Here is a 22218-nt window from a genome sequence, read left to right as displayed (position 1 = left end):
GATCCTCTGAAAACACATGTAAAACTTATATTGTGCAGACAGTATAACTAGTTATTGTGTTTCTCTGTGAAAAACCGTAAAAAGACGAGAATCATTTCCTTCTTTGATAACTTATCAGTGTATACAATAGCACTGATATTTCCTTCTTTGATAACTTATCAGTGTATACAATAGCACTGATATTTCCTTCTTTAATAACTTAGCAGTGTATACAATAGCACTGATATTTCCTTCTTTAATAACTTAGCAGTGTATACAATAGCACTGATATTTTGCCCAAAAATGCATTCCACAGAATTTCAACCGTCAGTTACCAACAACGTTAATGTGCGTCACGTACAAAAAACTTTCCCCGTATATGGACGCACACACACATATACACATAAACTTATCAATTAAAATTGGTATTTCAGTACTCATTATGGTCTTATTACTGCACGAATAACACAAGATACCAAACCTGACTGGGCTATTACTTAATACTGATAAAACAATGGAAAATGGAGTATATCTTCCAAATTGGCCTAGCTGTCAGAAACGCGTTTTTTGAAAATATCATCCAAGATAAAGAAACGATGTTCTGTTATGCTCTCTTCATTTCAAGTCCCCCGGTAAGTCTACGCTTAAATCCGGGGTTCGATTCCTCGCGGTGGGCACACAACAGGTAGCCCAATGTGGGTTTGTTACAAACAAACTTTCTTTCAATGTTCAAGTAAGAATAATATAATTGGTATGTGATCATTATATTATATGTGTAAAAAACAAAGCAAAATACTTACAATGAAGCGAATTATCGACTAAATTCTCCACTGCACGTTACTTTCATACGTTAGTCATTAAATAAAAGCATTATTTGTTTACATTCATATGTCTTGCTATCATTTTAGAGCATTGAAATCGAAAGGAAAAAAAAACACTTTTTTTATCTTGGAGATAAAATAAATCAACATTGCATTACGTCCTATAATAATTTTTACGAAATCTAAAGTTTTTTAAGTTTATCATAGTGTTACTTTAGACTTGCCATCTTGTTTTATACATTGCTATTTTTTAGTAGTTATTTTCACTGTAACAAAATCTTAATTGCACGTTTAAAAATTCCCTGTTGAATAACCAGCCAAAAATAAAAATGTGTAATGGAGATGAATAGTTCTGTAAGTTTATCATACAAATTATCTCAACTTTTGAGTGTCTAGATTTCGTCGTGTTTTTAAGAAGCCATCCATCTGTTGTAGAAATCGTTTAATGACCCAGAATATATAGAAGCGCGAGGAATGAGATGTAAGATATACGATAGCTTGTAGACGCTGAAACATTAGTATAGAATGTCTGTAAATTTTTACGAACAGAATATTGTTTCCTTACAATATATAGGGGAGCTCAAAGCGATATACAAAGTGTTATAATTTTAAGAAATGTATAATTGTTTTAGTTGTCTTGTTAATATAATTTGATTCCCGTATTTTGTCTTGGCTGGAAGTGAAAACCATTTCAAAGAGTGTATCTCTCCCACATGAGGGAGAGAATTAATCTCGGCACCAGTGCTTAATATTTTGTTCTATCTGACTATCGTGTATACGTCCACTTTAATATATTATAACCTGAATGAGCTCTAGTGCGGCCACATTCAACAAATTTCAGAACTGCACTAGAAATTTCCCCTGTTTTCTTTTTGTCTCTCGGGATTTCCACTTGTTACAAAGTGTACCCGCTAGCGTCGCAAGCTCCAGGACAAAAAAAACTTGAAGTCTATATCGTAATATCAAAAAGTTTAAGAAGGTCACACTGCCAATAAAAAGATCCATCATTCTACTTTCTGACATATGGAACCGATCTCCTTACCACTTGCTCACAAGTGTTTTTAAAAGTTTACATTTGTTCCTCGATCATTTGTGCCTCTTTATGTCGATTAGCGAAAAGAAGTAAATAAATGTGAGATAGTTCCAGATGGTATTTTTTGTTATATAAAAACTTAATTACATGACGTGTGTGTAGGTTAAGATTAACAATTGTGACTCTGAATCTAGTAAGATAAAAATCGATTATTTCATTTTCACACATCCATCGTCAGGAAACTCAGTGTTGATCAAGGAAAATTTTAGAGCATGCTTAGAGGACAATCAGAGATATCTGATCACTGTAGAACATCACTTGCAGCTACAGATAATCTTCCCTTTTAGAATATTTTCTGTCATCCGAAAAAATATGTGAAAAAGATTAAGCCACGCGGTGATAAAACCAGATGAGAATTAAACACAAGTTTTAATTTGTTACTGAATAACACATAACGCTCTTTTAAAATTTGAACATCAATTCCTGATCAGCGACGATCCCAGAGTTCCACATATAACAACTATCCCTGTAAAACTACACCCGAGTGAGCCTGAATTTGTAGGTTTATGTTATGACTGCACTGTTCTTTATTTATGTTATTAACAGGTGTAATATGTTTTTTTTTATTTCACACACCCAATCTCACTTAACGGATCAAAGCCTTGAATATTGGCTTAATGCGGCCGAAAGAAGATGAAAAAATAATACATATTATGAAATATCGTTTGTTAATTATTTATGTACCGGCTATGTTTTTAATTTGGACTAGTGTATTGTTCTTTGGCCAGTGGGAGGTCTTGTGTGTCACGTAATGAATATGCGGCTTAACATCTGAAATTTTCTCCAAAGTGTTAGAACATATTAGACAGTATAAAACGTAAAAAAAAACGAATGTTAAGCTAGTGTAGGTCATTATTAAATTTTGAGTTTGTTAGTAAGCTACGTTGAGTCTGATGCTGTTAGTTAGTTAGCTAGTTCAGTGCTGTAAATTTTGAGTTGGTGTGTTTGCAATAAAGCATAAGATATACGAATTATCAAGTAGCATTTCTGTTTATTCATTTCTTATTTGTGAAGTTAAGTCTATTTTAGTTCCGTAAAATCATGTAACTTGTAGAACTTGTTGGAAAAATAAAATGCTTTTCTTATCATTAACTGGACCAAATTTTGAATTTTTTTTACCTAATATTCCGAAATATCCACCTAACATAAGAAACAGTTGAGCACTTTACATTAAAATTATTTCGGATTAGCAAATCACCAAGTCGAATGACAACCACAGACGATATACAGATGTGGTGGAATGGAATGTATGATAACTATATTTTGACATTGTTAACTCTCACTTATCTCAAGCAGCTGGAGAACGAAACGGGTATTTATGCTATTGCAGATGAAAACATAGCGGTCAATTCAACGGACACAGCATGTATAGATTTCTGGTGCTCGGACTGTTGAAACGGGCTCTGGAAAACCGGCGTCCTGGTACAAAAAAATCATCAGGAAGGAGTGATATGTATGTGACATAACAGCCTTACGACGGGGTTACTTACAATGGAAATTACGTTACAGGGTTATTTTCACGATGGACAGTCGGACGTGACAACATGGACTGTGATAATGTGGTAAGACATTGAAATAATTTTAGTATAACGTACTCAACTTCAGTATTTAAAATAGATGCATTTTATCATTCAAATATTTTCACATTTTTCATAATAATTCTTTACCAAAAATATTGATTTCCTTCGGCTCTTGTATATAAAACGAATCTTAATACTTAATCTAAACGGCGATATTTATTTTCACGAAACTTTAATAGTGTTGATCGTAAATATGTTTTTTCTTAAATTCTAAAGTTCGATAATGCATCATTGAAATGAGGTCACGAACGTGGAACACAAATGTTTCGTGTGAAGTATTGTCAACTTTCTTATGACATGTCACTTTCAGAATGAAGTAGCTTAGGTTAAAGACGATTCTTTTTAAATATTTCTATGAGGTAGGTCAAAAGGCATTAATTATTTCTAGAATGTACGAAGTTGGGGTTAAAAATATATCTCGTGAAAAAAAGCACGTGGTGATAAGTTTGGGAAATGGTCATTTCATCTAAATTATAACCTTCAATAACCGAAAAAAAATATTTTTTTGACCACCTTCAAGATAATCTGTACTCAAATATGCCCAATTATTATTTTGTATGTATAAGAGGTTTGAGTGCCCGTATTCGGGATCACAGGTTCGGAGTTTCGAATCTTGGTAATTTCACACACATAAAAGTAAAGCTTTCTGGTTGTGACGCATACAAATATGTCTGATATAACACCTGACGACGGCTGGAGAATTCACTGGTCGAAACGTTGTGAAAATAATAATATATATGATAAAGACGAGAATAATAGTCCGAATAATCGTATCATTAATAATACTAACACCTCGTCTCAATCATTCCGCAAAACTATACATACATACCTTTGAGAGAATGATTAATTAAGTTTGTTTCAGCGCAAAGCCACATAGTGGCCATCTGAACTGGCTATGTTCATCGCGAGGAATTGAAACCCGATTTTAGCGTTGTAGATCCATAAATTTACCGCTGACCCACAGGTGAACCTAAACTAAATTAACTCCAACTTAGGTCATTTTAATAAAAGGTACGGAACGCCTTAAAGAATACTTGATCTAATTTTCAGTGTAAGAAGAACATTCGAATCAATAAGGAAAAAATAAACCACTTAACACAGTTTATCAACAACAATTTGTGGACGTTTTCAGTGTATAATGAAAAAAAACCTGCAGAATAAGCCAGCGATTTCTCCCACGCAAAATAAAAACAGAAGATGGCAAGATCTTATCTGTGTATAAGATCTGTGAAAAAAAAAAGGCACGCAGGGGGAGACTTGAGTGAAAATATCTCCACTATTCAGTAAAACAGTATTTACAACTGCAAACCACATGTGCAAATATACAATAAAAAATTCAAGAATCCTAATTCAGTTTACCACTGTTTGGTTTCAGAGCATCACGTTCCTACGGGAAAAAAATAGATAAAGAATAGTAATGCTACCAAATTTGTTTAAGTTATTACACTAGTAAAACTTTAGAAAGCCTAAGCTGGATTTTATAGGACCTTACCAACATTAATGTGAAAAAAACAACATTAAACATTGTGTTGTTTGAGCTTGTTAAATGAAGTGGTCCATGTAATTTCCATTAATGTTTTGAATGTAATTCCCGGTTTCTCGTCGCTGTTATTGTTAGAAATGGCATTTCGATTCGTTTGTTCCCATTAACTAGGCTTATGCCAGAAATGTAAAATATAAAACACAGCGCTATTGGCGTGATGCTTTTTACCATCTGAAAATAGTTTTTATGTTGATATAAGAACTTCTTTGTAAAATAAAGTCACATATCTTTGAATCTATAAAAGAAAAACAAAATTATTGTAATGCATAATACAACACTTGCTCACAATAAATATACTGAAAAATATATGATTCTCACATGTTGGCGGTTTGTTATACCCTCTATTAACCCAACCATTCAATCTCGATTATTGGGGTAGTATAATGTTACATTCGCATCATTTTAATGTGTTGTGTTCTTGTAACTCTAGCTTTTTGCTTCAAGAATCTCCGTTGTATCTAGTAAGGCCATTCTGAACTCTCATTATAGCTTAGATAATTAAGAAATTTTGTGTATTTTTCGTTAATAAAAAAGACAATATAATAACTGTATTAAGAACAGTTTCTATACATTGTTGTTATGGTGTTAAATATATGATGTCATTACTGACTTTTGATGCTTAGTTTCGTTGATCTATGTAGTTTCCTTATTTTACATGTAATAATGCTGAACTTGTAGAAACTGTCTTATAAACTTTGTTGCAAAGTATGTAATCGTCCCAAAATGTTGCTATACACCCACTCGCTAATTTATATTTTAACTCCACGTAATAAGATGAAAATAGATATATAAGTGAGTAGATAAGATTAATAATACTAAAATAAACTGATAAATGGCATACTCTGGAAATGAAGTGCTTCATTATTGGGGAGAGCGTGGCTTAATGGTTGGCGATCCTACAATTTATATTCGAGGGTTCACGGTTTACGACCTGTTCTCGCAAAAACACCCTCTGCCTTTGGGGTCATGGGTGTACTATAAGGGTAACAATCAAATCTAACTATTCCATCAGACAATACAAGGCCATAAGTTGTTGGTGGGTATTGTTGACTAGCTAACCTCCTTCTAGTTTCTACGTGAAGAAAGCTCATGTGTAGCTTTTCGCGAAAAACAACAACAAAACAATCCGTTAATGGAATAGACCATTTGTTCTCAATATACTTGAAGTCATTGCATGCAAACAAAATCTTTGAAAAAGACAAATTCAGAATTTTAGCAGATGTGTATATTTGTGTATAAATACTAATTTGATCTGGATCAGAAGTTATCAGTCTGTGGTCCTTGGATCATTGATGAGCAAAGAAATTCCTTCAGGGAGTCCGCTAAAGGGTTATATAATTATGGAAAGATCACAAAACAAACCTGAAATTTAAGACCTTGAAAACTCGACTGTATAAGCAGGTAGAAGCAGTGTGTATAACTCCACATATCTCAAGTGGAACAGTTCTAAAAAGTTCATCATGCAGCTGTGGAGTTAAAGGGAGTGTTTAAAATATGGTTAATTCCTCAGTTTATTGCACGGTTCGCCGGGATAAAAAAATTTCAGAACCACAAATTTAGATCAACACCTTACTGAAATTCCAGTAGTCATATTCGCAGGAACAAAGGTCGGCCATACATGAAACACGTTACTAAAAGTCACTACTAGTAAGGTTATTTAGAGAATGTTATTTACGTAACAGAATAGCAACGAAGAAAATGATTAACGGATAGGATGCGTTAATACACACGTTGAAATCGAGTTATTTATCATAATGGATAACCAAGTAAATGGCCAAGAATGAAAGTTCTGATGATAGCATCATAATCACATAGAATCATAACGGATAACCAAGAATGAAAGTTCTGATGATAGCATCATAATCATATAGAATCATAACGGATAACCAAGAATGAAAGTTCTGATGATAGCATCATAATCATATAGAATCATAACGGATAACCAAGAATGAAAGTTCTGATGATAGCATCATAATCATATAGAATCATAACGGATAACCAAGTAAATGACCAAGAATGAAAGTTCTGATGATAGCATCATAACCATATGGAATCATAACGGATAATCAAGTAAATGACCAAGAATGAAAGTTCTGATGATAGCATCATAATCACATAGAATCATAACGTATAACCAAGTAAATGACTAAGAATGAAAGTTCTGATGATATTATCATAATCATATAGATATACAAAGCCATGCGGCTTTAAAAACTCAACTGAAAGATAGACCATAAATAACACATACATAACTCCACGCAATAACGTAGGATTGTTAATTTCAAACGAATTCACAAAAATAAGTCCTTGATCCAAATATCTCAAGAATTATGTTTTCTCAGAACTTCAGTTATAAAAAAAAATAAATTGAGGGTCTAGCATTAACAGAGTGCTTCGCAAAAAAATCGTTATTTTTCGTTTCTATTTTTTACACCACTCAACTTGTTTTTATAGATTAAATACACATTAAAAATTAATGATTTCCATATCAGCAACACCATTAACTTTAATTATCTATTTGTATTAGTCAACCAAAAGAAACCCTCAACTTACATATTTTTCCCTACCACACCATAGCTACGTATATGTCATAGCTGGATACATGAAGATAAGGCAAGCTCCGAGACTAATCGGAGGTAAATGCCCTTAGAGACAGCGCGTTCTGCATAAACCGTTAAGACCGAATAGATGTAAAAATAATGATTACCACATTTGCCAAAAAAAGGGGGGGGGCAAAAGTTAATTTTTAAACGATTAATTCCTGTGTCAGAGTACAGAATTTCATCGAAAAATGACTGAAACAGTAGCTAAATAATGCTATACTTAAGAATATTTTCGGATTATCAGTCATACAAAACGTTATTTCGTTTGTAAAGTAGTAATTTGAGTATGAGCTAATTTGGTCAAGCCTGAATTATTTTGCAGTGTAAAACATTAAGGTGGTAACATTTGGCATTTTAGTTTTCCCGAAAGGGGGCCGACGACCGCCAGGAGGGGTCACCTGTTTTAACCATTCGCACCATTATACAGTAGTGTGTTGGCTGTCAGTCAGCCAGTAGAAACTAAGATGACGTCACATAAGAGACGCTTAACGTTGCAATTTGTACTATCATGATGTCAGTAAAACATGTGCATGCCATTGATTACGAGAAGAATTATGCACTCGGTAGGCTACAACACAGCATGACATATAAAGTTCAAAGGCAAGAAATACAAATATTTGTTAATCTTAATTTTGGTATTATTTACTCTTGAAAAGGAATACTTTCGGGGACCCTGCAGAAGTATTTCTAGTTTATATAATAATATTCCTTCTGTAGATCATTATATCTTGGCACAGACATGCCGGAATAAAGAATATGGTCCCCAGATGGGACAGCAGTAAGTCTTCGGATTTACAACGCTCAAATCAGGGGTTTAATTCCCCTCGGTGAACACAGCAGATAGCCCAATGTGGCTTTGTTATAAGAAAACACACACACACACATAAAGAATATGTAATTTACTTTGAAGAAATTGCAACATTTTATGCAGGCTGATATGTCTCTTGTTAAATAATCCATATCCAAAATGTGTGTCTACTGTTGCTATATCACAACTAGCTAGATGTTGCTCGAGGAACGTACAACTGGTGTGCAAAAGAAGTTTGAAAGTTACGTATGATGCCACTATGAGCAACTTCACCAACTCCAATGTGTCACTCCCTAAGTGACTTTACCACTCCAGATTTAAGTAGTATCTTGGGTGCTGATTGTGGAGAAAACTAAATAAAACACACTATTTTGTCATACTGTACTCGTATACCTATAGCAACAAAGCGATGAGAAATCAATTGCCTTCGACTACATCAGATGTTAGTGGTAAAAAAACGAAAATAAAGTCCGTTGTTGGTGTACTATAACTTCACAATACTATTAATACCACAAGTGCTTTTCTGAGTATTCCTGCAAATACGTATTAAACTATACAGTTTTTTCTAACACTCGCCCTAGTAAAATGTATTGATCATATTTTGTTTGAGAGATTCAGAAAATTGACTGCACTATTGTTGACTACCACTAAGCGAGTAGCCCTGTGTAAAAACACTTGTGAAACACAAACATTTTACGGGCGGCCAAAAGAATGCGCCCTTGACTGAGAAATTAACAGTTTGCACCATGAAAAATGTGCCTTTCTTAAATACGCATGAGTAGTAATAAATATAAAGTGAGGGATTACTCAGAGAATAATGTTTTACTCTATCCTAAATTGCAGTTCTTCCTTTGTATTTATATCTGGCGAACCTAAATATTCCCACTAGTATTCGTAACCGAGGTAAGTCGTGCTTGTATTTTGTGAAGTTAGAATACATCAATGTATACTGCTAAAACAACACGTAAACTTAAATATTAGTCTCGAATCCTATATTTCGTCAGCTGCAGGATTCCTCGTAAAAATGTATCTTTTTTTTTTTGTGGTGATGGTGGTGGAGGGGGAGGGCTCTATATAGAACTTTTCAGGACATAGGCGGTGAGTGAGCCTTTTGTTTGAATTTTGGTAGGCTATTCTGTCACGTGTCGGAGTGGTGTAACCTTACTTGAATATTCTGTGCCAAACAAACAAATACACTTTAAAGTTTATGCAACAATTAACATACGGGTAGAACCTATAAAATAGATGCCAATCAATTCCATAAGGTAGTTTTTCGTTGGGGGGTTACACAATTGGGAAGAATCAGCTCGTGCTCCTATATGAATAAACTTCCCCCAGTAACTCACATACACCCTCTTTAGATCTCTCTCTCCTTCTACATATACTGTATAATATATTTTAGCTGGTGAGAATGAGCCCCGTTAGGCACGGTTTATTCGGAGAGGCTAAGCCTTCCCAAGCTTTTTATACGTGCCGCCCCCGTTTTAGGAGTAAGTGCAAACACAGTAAAAATTATTATGAAAAAAAGGTGGGATATGTCGTTAGAAGTGTGATTTAGAAATAACTTGTGAAAATCTATTAAAATGAAGTTAATTTTATAACAAACTAATAAAAAACTGTTTGGGCCTTTACGACATAAATAACTCTAATGAAAGATAATAAAAACAAAAGTATTCAATTATTAAATCTTTAACCTAAGGCTAAACTATTTTGAAATATTTCTATTCTACTTATATGTATATATACTGAGACGATTTTAATACAGAGAGTTGAGACGATACACTAAAACAACTTAGAATATGTAAACTAGAAAATCACTTGACAACCAAAGTCGATATAAAGTGGCGATGGAATTTCATGTATGAGGGCTACATTTTGACACTCTTTAGCGTTTTTTTTTTTCTTAGGTAGTGTGATCCCACCGAAATCTAATTGCTTTAGGGAAGGGTAAGTAACAACCTTTGAGAACAAAATATTCATCTACCCAGATCATAAAATGACCTCAGATCAGGAATTAAAATTTCCAAAGCGGGATATCATTTGTTATTAATAGCATAAGAATATGGATCAACTTGAAAACCAAAGGTTCACCCAGAAAAAGACCTGTAACAAATTGTACTACAGAAAGAAAACAGTGGAAAAAGCTGTCTACGTGCCCTTGGAAGCAGTACACAATATAATGAAGAAAAATTTCAGCTGAAAACGAATCCAATAGGTATGTATTCCCCAATATTAGACTTCCAGTTATACCTCCCGTTCAACCGTCGCATATCTCAAGTAGTTGGAGAATAAAATGGGTATTCATGCTATTCCATACGAAGACATACAAGTTAAGTCATTGGATGCAGAGCCTAAAAATTGTATGTGATCACACTGTTGAAACTAATGGGAAACCTTCTTTCTTGTATGATGGATTATGGAAAGTCAATAGGAAATCACGGTGTGCTTTGGACAAGACAACCTTATGATGCAGCCTTTTTCAATGGAAATTACCTACAGGGTTATTATCAAGATAAACACTCTTCAGCTAGAGCATGATCGGACTTGGAAATATGGACTTTAACGACGTGGTGAAGCTCCGAAATCGTTTTAATATTACGTGCTTAATCTCTGTATACCTAATCCATATTTTTCCAAAGAAAAACAAAAAGATAATTTTTTATATTAAAATAAAACTTTCGAGTCTGTAAATATTTATTTTTTCATTTTATTATACACATATTTCTTGGACTGATGTTGTACAGATAGGCCTATTATAACGAAGACAGGGTTTGGCTTGAATTTTGCTAAGATCAAGGCTATTTTAACCATAATAATCATGCATGATGTCATGTTTTCACACAAATTATCCTAAAATGTTTAAACCTTTAAAAACGTTTACTAAAAAAAATGTTTATTTAGCAAATTCCAAACACTGCATTTGTGAACGTTTTAGTTAATGTCAAAATTATAATTATAAGCAATATATTAGTTATATTAGAGTTGCCTCAATTTAGAACCAGAACAGCTAAAAGCTCGAAGAGTGAATGCAGGCTCTGAAACGATGTAGAATCTTTCCTGAACACTGCAGTATCAGGATTCATGATATTTTTACATGAAATATGAAATCATTATCGTTTTTCATAACACGTTTCTAGTTCAAAAATTTCTATTTGACGAAACATTTAATAATCATGATTTTAAGATTTAGTACGAAACGAAAGTTATTCAAGTTATTTCTCGAGATCACATCCAAATTCTATCATTCTCTGATCAAACGATCAGAAGTTGTTATTGTCACAAAACTTATTCAGGACCATGTTACCATGAAATGGACATGTACGTTATAAGACCATATACCACAGTTATCAAATTTCGATATTCAAGCCAATGATGTTTTCGTGAATTGGGGATGCGAGCAACACGTCTAACTTGAGATTATGGTTAAAACAAAGGTAGTTCCTTTCATTGCAAATATGAATAAACCCGTAAAGATTACTGGCGAATACAAAAGCCAGACATGCTGTGGATTAACTAAAAATCATAGCACGTAATTTCCAACTACAGGATCTGATCGTCTGTAAAAGTATTTTCTGTAAGAATAATTATGCAGATAGATGAAATCTAAATGTGAATGCAAGAGGCTGGTTTTTAGAAGTAAAGTGGATTTTCTGATATTGTTTGCTTTCTACAAGTAACGAGGATTTGCCGATACTCTTTGACAGCTAGCTGTACTGAGGATTTGCCGATAATGTTTGATTTCCAGCTGCACAGTGGATTTGCCAATATTATTTGATATATAGTTGTACGGAAATTTTGCTGTTACCATTTGATATCTAGCTGTACTGTGCTTTTGCCGATACTGTTTGATTTATAGTTGTACTAATAATTTCCTGATGATGTTTGATAAACAGGTGCACGGTATTTCCCAATACTGTTTTTTTTTTCGCTGTACTGAGGATCTTCCGATACTGTTCGGTTCCACCTGCGCCGTGAATTTCCCAATGCTGTTCGATTTCCAGTTGCACGGTGGATTTCCCAATGTTGTTGATAAGGTGTAAACTATTACGAGAACATAAGTCAAAAATCGTGCGTTGGTTCGTACTGCTCATTAGGAATGAAAATTTCAGTATCCCAATAGTCCTAAGTCCTCAGAGTCCAATTAAGCTGTAACTTCTCATTCCAACTGTCAATAAACTATACAAGCTCCAAACACACACACACACATAACCAGTGAGAGACCAGAACGGTAGTGCTAGCTGTTGATGATCTTGTCCAAAGACTAAAATTCATCACTTGATGATTTATTGCGATACACACACCTAAATGAATCGCTACAAGAACTACGAGGTAAACAAAATACTTTGGTCAAGCAACAGGAGGAATTCTAAGAAATTTACATGAAACACAAGTAACCGATGCTTAGAGTGGCCAGCCACCCAACACGTTAAGAATCCCTCCTTTTAGGACTAACGTTAAAAGACTACTACGCTATATTATGGACCTCCTATCCTATAAACCAGGTACTCTTGGGATCTGGTAAAGAATAAAGAAAATGTTTCTATTTAAAGAAATATTCCCACTAGGACGTATCCCCTGTATCTGAGATATCATCTGCTATTAAAATGGAGACTATTTTACAAACGCCTCAAGTGATCATACAGAATCTAAAGCCTAAATGTTGTATAAATAATTCACATTGTCAGCATTCTTCAAGAGAGAAACGTTTGATCAGTGTCGAAACAAGCCAAACCCGATGTGGCTTATAATCAAACATCAATATTAAATGTCCTATCTAAAGGACAGCTAGCAGAATGCAACATCTAGATAATTTCGATACGTTTACATTTATTTCAAAGGACAAACTGAATTTTCTTCCAAATATAGAGCAGACAAAAACAAACTAAAGTACAAACTGTAAAGTTCGATTGGTAAAACGTATTTGTTGTAGTACCTGACTAGTATCCACGTGGTAGAATGAGTATCTAATTAGTATCTACGTAATAGAAGGAGTACTTGACTAGATCCACGTAATAGGAGTGTCTAACTAATATCCACATGGTAGAAAAAGTACTTGACTAGTATCCACGTAATAGAAGGAGTGCCTAACTAGTATCCACGTGATAGAAGGAGTGCCTAACTAGTGTCCACGTGACAGAAGGAGTGCCTAACTAGTATCCACGTGATAGAAGGAGTGCCTAACTAGTATCCACGTGATAGAAGGAATGCCTAACTAGTATCCACGTGATAAAAGGAGTATCTCACTAGTATCCACGTGATAGAAGTAGTATCTAACTAGTATCCTCAGGTTAGTGGAGATTAGTCAATTTTCAGGTTTAATCGCTATCAGTTAGCTGTACATGACGAGTACAATTAAATATTTCAAATCAGAAGAACCCATAATATTCCGTATTAAGCAACCATATCATTTCACAAACAGGCAAAAAAGATTTACTCAAACATCAGGAATTTCAATCCAGTATTACATCAATAATATTTAAATCAATCAATTACTCACCAACATTACCAATGCAATGTGCCAAAAATGTTTGTTAAACAGCAGGCCAAAAGCAAATAGTGTTGAACACATAGAACAGATAAATACTGCCTGCATAGCAATCTGAGGGTCGCGGGCTCGAATCATGTTGCCGATTATGCTTGCCCTTTTAGTCGTAGGAGCATTATAATATGTTGATCAATCCCACTATTTGTGGTATAAGAGTAACCCAAGATATGGGGGTGGTTGGTGTTGACTAACTGTCATCTCTCTAGTCTATCAATTCAAAATTAGGGACGGCTACTACAGATATCACTCTAGTAGCTTCTCGCAAACTTCAATACACAAGCAAACATAGAAGCTTATCAGTTTGTAAACAGCAATCTTCACAACCCTGCCATATATAAACAGAGTAGAAAACTAAGTCGAAGTAGCATAATGTATTTTACAGATACAGTGTCTGAAAAGAAGAAGTCATGAGAACGTGCTTACTGTAGATCTAAAGTAAGTTCTATTATATCAGTGTTTACTTTTCTTTCCTTGCCAGTGGCACTTTTTCGCTTTTACTTAGGAACAAAAACACAATGGAAGCGAGTACTGTCTGATAAACTTCATTACAAATAATGAAATACGAAACGTATAAAACATTTTGTTATATTGTATTTTTTCCCGATACTTTAAGCTACAGACGAGTAAGCTACGTGGTATATAAGCTGTTGTCAAGTAATATTAAACCACATGACCAACTGTTTCTAATTTTACAGTACTTGTGTTGAACCACGTGCACCAAGCTTTGTCAAAAGTGTGGGGCAAGTGTAAAGAAGATCTGACTAGCGAAAGAGGCAAAAAAAAGATTGTTGCTAAAAAATATTCAAAACGAAGTGGCACGTATCCTTTCTGACCCCATGGTTAGTCTCCTGTGGGTTGAACGACAGGGGGGGTTCGACTCCCTCGAAGTAAGTAATATTTAGAATGAAAGTACATAGACAAGTTTCAATGATTTTGTTTCAGATGAAACGATTTGGAGTCTTAATATTATATAATATAAAAATCCTGATTTTTCACTTTATCTGTAAATTTGTATGAAATTAATAGACTAATTTATACAAAATCATAAAAGTAAATACAGAAATGGACGTACAACTATTTTTGCCATGTTCTTAGACTATTAAACATTAACACACTCAAAACCGCTGTCGCTTACATTTTGAAATGTTTAGAATAAAACTTAACACTAATGGCTCGCTTTCAGTTATTATAGACATATTCAAACAATTTTGAGGAAATCACTTTGAAATCAAAAAGATTAATTGGCAAATACAGAAAGCTGCTAATTAGCATACTCGAATATATTAATCTTAGCCGATATTATGGAGTTTTGTTTCAGTCACTGTAAAAGTTCACCCAAACAGACTGCAGTTGTACCAGATTTTCTGTTGTAATTTCATTTTAACTAATTGTCGTTATGGACAAAAGCAATATTGAACTGGATATTTTTTCTTTGAGCAATGCGACATTAACTAACAATGATCGGACGATAAGGTAATAATTAATTTGTTTGGTGCGGCCTGGCTGTATGAGCAACAAACACTATGCACCCCATTTTACTGATACGTTTTCATCAAGGCGATATATATATATATATACACACATGTAATAAATGAAGAAAATCTAATTCCTTCAGGATTGTCCAACGATTGCTCCAATAACCTTGTTCAAGCTCAGAATTACTACAGCGCCTGTCGTCTTGCCCTATACGTTCATAGAATGTCGACCTCAACTCCACGATCTTATTTACAGAGAGTATTACTAAATCAATAAACCGGTAGACAGTCAGTTGCCTCACGAATAATTACCACAGAAAATTACTATACAATTAGTTTGAAGCGAAAACGTATAATAGAGAGGCTAGAGGAACACTGGTGATTTCGTTTAAAGTTGACCACAAGTTTTCTTAAAGAAGCCCTCGTTAGATACAATGTTTTTCTTTATTTATATGGAAGATAGACCATAATTCTTTAAGGTTTTTGTTTTATTAGGAATCCTGTGAATATGAGAAGTATTTTAATACAGAAAATTGTAAATGACCAACTAAACCACGGACATAAACCAAAATCCCGTTACTTTTATTAGGAATCCTGTGAATATGAGAAGTATTTTAATACAGAAACTATTAAATAACCAGATAAACCACGGACATAAACCAAAATCCCGTTTCTTTTATTAGGAGTCATGTGAATATGAGAAGTATTTTAATACAGAAAATTGTAAATGACCAAATAAACCATGGACATAAACCAAAATCCCGTTACTTTTATTAGGAGTCCTGTTGTTTTTAATTATGCACAAAGCTACACAAGGGCTATCTGTACGGATCGAAACCAGGATTCTAGCGTTGTAAGTCCGCAGACATACCGCTGTGCCACTGGGGGGCAGGAGTCCTGTGACTACGAGAAGTATTTTAATACAGAAAATTGTAAATAACCAAATAAACCACGGACATAAACCAAAATCCCGTTACTTTTATTAGGAATACTGTGAATATGAGAAGTATTTCAATACAGCAACTATTAAATAAACAGATAAACTACGGACATAAACCCCAATTCTGTTTTTATTAGGAATCCTGTGAAACTGATATTTTAATGTAGAAAATTTTAAATGACCAGATAAAGCACGGGCATATACCCCAATTCTATTTTTTTTTTTTTCAATTAGGAATCCTATGAATATGACACGTATTTTAATACAGAAACTTTCGGATAACTACACATTCTCGTGCGGACTTACAACGCTAGAATCCTGGTTTCGATACCCTCAGATAGCCCATTGTGTAGCTTTGTGCTTAATTACAAACAACAACAACTACACATTCTACACGTCTTCACGAATGAACGAAAATATATACATTAATTCTTTTAAATACCAATGATTATTAAAACAAATGTTTAACATACCGTCAATTAACATGAAATATAACTAAAGGAGAGTGAAAAGGCCTTGTTGCAAGTTTAATACGAGCTAAGCTATGGAGGTTGAAATAAACCATGCTATGTTAAGATCCCTGGTGCACGGCACGGCTGGTTGAATATTAACAACCTGTTTCATAAGTACGCTATGATGTAGATTCATATTTTAGTTTACAACTGAGTAATTCAAATGTTTAGGATGAGTGAACGACGCATTAATAACAAGGATTTTAACACAAGTACTTTTTTTCCTTTAGATGTAGTAATGGTGATACATTTTACCATTAACAGTTTCATCAAATTATCTGGTAAAAACAGAGTACTGAAAAACAATTAAACCATTTTCATCACAATTGATTTTTTATTCCTTAAGTTTCCGTATTGCTATTTTTATCCTATTTGTTTACACAGTCTTTCATCACAACTGATTTTTTCCCCATCAAGATCGTATTGGTATCGTTATGCTTTTTTTTGTTGTTGTTCTTACACTAAACACCAGAGCTTCTTACATATAAAATATTATTGATTTCAAACACTTATCCATCTGTTTAATCGCGTGCACATTCCAAAGCCACAGGTTTACAAAGACAATTCTGATTCGTATGGTAAGTCAGTAAGCGATCCTTACCGCTGCAGTCACACGTAGCCTTTAAAACGTAACATATGAAACTTGCAATGTTACTAAATTAGGCAGACAATGTTTTAATAAGCCGGTATAAGAAAAAAGGTTCGGAGAGAAAAAAAAGAGCATTACTTTATGTTACTAACTCTATCTAGGTGACTAAAAATATATGCGGAGAAGGTGAATAGAATAAGAAGGATAAAAACAAGAGAGTTGGGAAAGAAAGATAAACATTTTTTTTCACCTAGTTAAAAATGAAAGAATATCAGATTACGGTTAAGTTAATATAAGTAAACTACGCACCGAAATGCATATCAATTTATAATACAATTTACTTGGATTCGTTAATGTTTTAAGATTATCCATATTAATAAAACTCTAGTTGTTTTTTGTATAGAAAATATAAAAACTTTAATTATCAGGCTACAACTTTGTGCGGTTTTTTCACATGCTTCTGTTGTTTTCCTCACATTGTTTTATAATATCTACCAAGAAACAAAGAGAAATGAACTCGCTTAAGTAAAATGTGCAATATAATTTATATACAGAAAGGCATAAGAACTGAATGGAATGTTCCTGGATGGAGCTTAGCGTGTTCTACTGAAAATCCTCTTCACAAAGTTCCCAAGATACTTCAAAAATAGTATTCATATCCAACTAAGCATTTTAGAAAACATTGAACGATATATATATATATACATAAAGAGAGACAGATGTTTTGTACTTGAAATATAAAACCAATCCAGATTAACTATGCAATCAAGGCCATCTACGGCATTCGATCCAAACTTTGTACATACTGGTATTTCAGCTAACGTCTATTTCAACTCTTCAAGCTATGTACAAACGCCACCATGCTAGTAAACCTTGAAGAAAGGTCAGCTTTTTCACGACACTGTTTTATATAGTTGGATGTCAGTGTTAGAATTTTATAAGCGCGTTAACGCATTTTATCCTTGTTCTTCACTGTTGTTATAACCCAAGGAATTCATTCTTATCCTTCATCTTCACAGTCGTTATAACCCAAGGAAATCATTCTTATCCTTCATCTTCAGAGTCGTTATAACCCAAGATTCGTTCTTATCCTTCATCTTCACTGTTGTTATAACCCAAGGAATTCATTCTTATCCTTCATCTTCACAGTCGTTATAACCCAAGAAATTCATTCTTATCCTCGATCTTCACAGTCGTTATATCCCAAGGAAATCATAATATACCACACGTTTCTTTAGTTAATTTATTTATTCAAACAATAAAGGTTTAGTACACATATGAAAAATGTGAGATCGTTAATATTCTGTATACTTTAATTTTCATTGAGATTTTCAGTAATACAAATACTAATAGAGCGCATAACTTAGGAAAAATAAAAATATAGAATCACATTCTATGTCATTTTGAATCAAATATTCTTTAGAAACTCAAAAATAAAAAAGGAACTCATTTCAACTGGCCTAATACTTTATCGAAACATAAAACAGGCGATAAACGGGGCTTATATGTCAGATTGAGGCAAAATGAAGTTTACAAATCGGAAAATATATTGGTTTTTGTTTTTAAAGAAACTTTCTTTTGTACAAAATGGTGGTAGTAACTCAGTTGTATATTCTGAGAGAATGATAAAAGCTTTTTTGTATGTTGTGTGCTTAACTTCACGCGTATAACTTAGGTGTAGCATAATTTATTTTGTAGAAACTCAGGTGAAATAACTTATTTTATAGATTCTCATATGTACCACACTTTACTATGTAGGTACTCAGTTATATCACAATATATTATACAGGCATTGAAACACTGCATAACGTACTATGTTGGAACTCAATTATAGCATTATTTATATCAATAGGCACTCAGATACAAAACTGTTTATTTTGTAGATACTCACATATAGTAGTATTGTTTGTCTTGTAGGTATTTAGTTATAATAGCACTATTTATTTGGTAGATACTCATATATAGTAGTATTGTTTGTCTTGTAGGTATTCAGTTATAATAGCACTATTTATTTTGTAGATACTCACATATAGTAGTAATGTTTGTCTTGTAGGTATTCAGTTATAATAGCACTATTTATTTTGTAGATACTCATATATAGTAGTATTGTTTGTCTTGTGGGTATTCAGTTATAATAGCACTATTTATTTTGTAGATACTTAGATATAGTAGTATTGTTTGCCTTGTAGGTATTCAGAAATAACAGCACTATTTATTTTGTAGATACTCACATATGGTAGTATTGTTTGTCTTGTAGGTATTCAGTTATAACAGCACTATTTATTTTGTACATACATATAATAGCTTTGCTTATGTAGAATTATAATTATAAACGGACTTTTCTCTACGTTAGTGAAAATTATGTTTATAATTCTACAGATTAATTTACTTACGTTATGAGACTTAAACAACAATCAGCATTGTTTATATTGTAGGTTTTCTGGTATACATTGTATATATTCTGCTAATTCAGTTGAACATATCATAATTTACCTGTTATAAAACTGGGTAGAAAATAAGGTTGGAAATGACACATTTCTGTTATACAATAATTGAAAAACAACCATGCTTATGAAATAAAAAATTCCTTTAAGATATGCATTTGTATTCAAATCAAAGTATAATGAATACCCTTGAAAACATTCTCTACTTCTAAAGCTTGCATAAAACAAAGTAAAAAAACATAATATTTTAAAAATTTCTTTTCAAATGTTACTAATACATTTCGAAGAAACACGAACATTCATCCGTGAATTAAAATAATACTTTCCGTTACAACAATTATTATCTACAAATAAAAACACATTTGCTGATCTTTAGATTGTTACACGTTATTTTACTGAGTTTGCCTAACCAATCAGTAACTCACACGTAGAAACAACAGTTCAGAAAATATTTATTAGTTACACATAAGACAGAATTAGAATAAAATCTTAACACTGTTTCTATTAAGCTTGTATGCCTACACATACTCGGTAACTTATACTACAGACTATACACGCGTTATAAACTGGTACGCCCTTGTGGCTTGGCAGTAAGCTTGAGTGATTGTAACGCAAAAATTCGCGGGTAGATCCCTACGGCGAGCACTCCTTAGCCAGTCCACAATGCAGTTTTGCGCTTATACGAAAATGTAAACAAATATAAAACACGAAATTTCTATACTTTTATGATTAACGTCTCCTTTACTGAATCGCCGCCTGAACAAACCTTTAAGTACTAATAGGTAATAATTTAGAAATATATTTTAGAAAATAATCTATATAAGCACTTCTAACAGAAGTGAAATTAAAAAATATAAGAGTAAACACATCATGGAAAGAAGTACAAAGAAAGAATGGAGATGTTATTATAATCATTCTGATACCTTATTTATACATAGTCAAAACTGAAATGATGTTCATCAATTTTTCCATGTTTTACATATATTAAAAACACACACTCAATAGTAATAGATCAAAGTTTGAAGAGAACAAGAGCACACAGTTCATAGCACAATTGTAACTTGAAAAAAAGCAATTCGTTTCTGACTGCAGAACATATTATTATTATTATTATGTGTGATTTTTTTTCTGTATTTGCATATTTAATGTACGTCGTTAAAAAGTTTGCTTGAATATCCAACTTCTGAGCTAAATGTGGCCAAAACCTCTGGGAGCCAGCTTATTAGACGAAAACATTGTAATGCTGACGTATATGAAAGCTTCAGACGAGCGTATATTAAATATCTAACCAAGTACACTTAGTCAAAACACTTTAGTCTAGAAAACGTAGAATTATCATAGGGTCAGTAACTGTGATATTCACGGACCGATTGAATCACTGGATGATAGAAGTACGACTTTATAATACTGAAAGAATTAAACAAAACAGAAAAGAATTTACTAAACGTTCCTGGGTTCCTTGGCTGGAAAAATTAAGAAAACATACAAGAACAAATAGTAAACCATCTCATTAACTACCACTCACACTCTTCACTAAAAATGCATTAAACCAGGATAGGTACTGAACTGCCAAACGTCTATACAGTGGAACAATTGAATACTTACTTTACATTAAAAGGGTCAAACTCCTAGTGTATTTTTTTTTCCGTTTATGACTTAGAAGAGTCAAAACAGCTAAGCTGTGGTAAATTCAGACGTTACAGTACTATCACATCTACGATTTGTAGACAACAGCCCAAGTTATGGTTTATAGAACACAAAATACTCTGCATACATAAGGCACAGAACAAACACCGACAAAACATTTACTTATAAATACGAAAAGTTTTTGAACCAAAACTCAACGTGCTCTCCACGCCGATTGAGGCGGGAACTGTCGAGGGCACGAGCAACGCGCTCGAGCAATATGAACGAAGGAGAGGTCCACTATTAAATGGGTGTAGACAAAGCATGCTGAGGATGAATATCTGTAATCGATTCCTGAGTCGTCTACTCATGAGAAACTATAATAATGTTTATATGGAGAGAAAGTGTCAACAACACATTAATTTCAGGACATTGTCAGTATCACTCAAGTATACTTACCTCTTAGACTTATAAGTAGTGTTTTATATTTTTGGTTGAGATCAAACCATGTAGCGACTCAATGGGCTATCTGTGCTCTGCCCACCACGGGTATCGAAACCCGATTTCTTGCGTTGTAAGTCCACAGACACGCCGCTGTGCCATTGTGGGGCGTATAATGTGTTATTAGGTGCATGTTTGTGAGGACTAAAAACACATGGA

The 22218-nt window shown here is 33.5% G+C and overlaps 1 protein-coding gene across 2 annotated transcripts in view; it reads right to left on the bottom strand.

Moving 5' to 3' along the window:
• Positions 1–21786, bottom strand: part of LOC106464634 (rho-related GTP-binding protein RhoE-like) — a 56663-nt gene extending 34877 nt beyond the window's left edge. The window contains exon 1 of one of the 2 annotated variants that reach the window (XM_022392378.1): positions 21538–21786. The gene's annotated coding sequence lies outside the window, so the exon portion shown is untranslated. Of the gene's footprint in view, positions 1–3057; positions 3070–21537 lie in introns of those variants that run through there. The other variant, XM_022392379.1, reaches the window with a different exon arrangement.
• Positions 21787–22218: the final 432 nt, after the last annotated feature.

The sequence above is a fragment of the Limulus polyphemus genome, unplaced genomic scaffold (genome assembly GCF_000517525.1).
Source record: "Limulus polyphemus unplaced genomic scaffold, Limulus_polyphemus-2.1.2 Scaffold1705, whole genome shotgun sequence".
Classification (NCBI taxonomy): Eukaryota; Metazoa; Arthropoda; class Merostomata; order Xiphosura; family Limulidae; genus Limulus; species Limulus polyphemus.
The sequence above is the reverse complement of the archived record's forward strand: the minus strand, read 5'-3'. Positions and strand labels throughout refer to the sequence as shown.